Source organism: Hipposideros armiger, unplaced genomic scaffold (assembly GCF_001890085.2).
Source record: "Hipposideros armiger isolate ML-2016 unplaced genomic scaffold, ASM189008v1 scaffold_266, whole genome shotgun sequence".
Classification (NCBI taxonomy): Eukaryota; Metazoa; Chordata; class Mammalia; order Chiroptera; family Hipposideridae; genus Hipposideros; species Hipposideros armiger.
Window position 1 is genome coordinate 142,593 of NW_017731616.1, and position 917 is coordinate 143,509.

A 917-nucleotide genomic window follows, 5' to 3' on the forward strand; every position below is an offset into this window, starting at 1 on the left:
AAACAAACAAACAAACAAACAAACAAAAAGACAGACACAATCTAAGTGTCCATCGAGGGATGAATGGATAGAGAAGTTGTCACACACACACACACACACACACACACACACAGTGGAATATTATTCAGTCATAGAAATCAAGGAAGTCTTGCCATTTTCACAACATGGAAGGACAATGAGGGCATTAAGCTAAGTGAAACAAGCCAGACAGAGAAAGATAAATACTGTATGATCTCACTTGTATGTGTAATCTTAAAAACAAACTCACAGAAAAAGAGATCGGATTTGTGGTTACCAGTGGTGGGGTAGGGTGTGAAATTGAATGAAGGTGGTCAAAAGGTACAAACTTCTAGTTATAAAATAAATAAATACTAGGGATGCAATGTATAACTTGATGACTATAGTTAACACTCTTGTATGATATATATGTATATGTATATATGAGGGTTCCAAAAAAAGTATACACATTTTAAGAAAGAAAAACTGCATTAAAATTGTAATACTCAATATATACTAATAACAAAAGATGAATACAAGTAACGTTTGACTTCTGCAATTATAAGAGGTGCTCAAATGGTTACCATCAGTGTCCAGATACTTTTGATTATGGCAAACTACTGCTTGAACAGCATTGACCCAAGTGTCCACTTGTATACATTTTTTTTGCACCCCATATCTGTAGATATGTATATAATACATATATATATATATATATATATATATATATATGTTATTAAGAGAGTAAATTCTGAGTTAGCACAAGGGGAAAAAAAACTAGAACGAAAAAGATATCAGGCTGTGATAAGTGATATGAAAAATAAATAAATCAGGGTGAAGATGGAGTGGAATAGTTGTGAGGGAGTTATTATTTATGTAGGGTGGTCAGCAAAGGCCTCTCTGATGACATTTGTGCTGAG